Below are 461 nucleotides of genomic sequence, written 5' to 3' on the forward strand. Positions count from 1 at the left end.
GCAGATGACACCACCCTTATGGCAGAAAGTGAAGAGGAACTAAAAAGCCTCTTGATGAAAGTGAAAAGTGGAGAGTGAAAAAGTTGGCTTAAAGCTCAACAGGCATCTGGTCCCATCACTTCATGGGAAATAGATGGGGAAACAGTGGAAACAGTGTCAGACTTTATTTTTTTGGGCTCCAAAATCACTGCAGATGGTGACTGCAGCCATGAAATTAAAAGACGCTTACTCCTTGGAAGGAAAGTTATGACCAACCTATATAGCATATTCAAAAGTAGAGACATTACTCTGCCAACAAAGGTCCGGCTAGTCAAGGCTATGGTTTTTCCTGTGGTCACGTATGGATGTGAGAGTTGGACTGTGAAGAAGGCTGAGCGCCAAAGAATTGATGCTTTTGAACTGTGGTGTTGGAGAAGACTCTTGAGAGTCCCTTGGACTGCAAGGAGATCCAACCAATCCAT

This window comes from Bison bison, unplaced genomic scaffold, assembly GCF_000754665.1.
Source record: "Bison bison bison isolate TAMUID 2011002044 unplaced genomic scaffold, Bison_UMD1.0 scf7180017864302, whole genome shotgun sequence".
Lineage (NCBI taxonomy): Eukaryota > Metazoa > Chordata > Mammalia > Artiodactyla > Bovidae > Bison > Bison bison.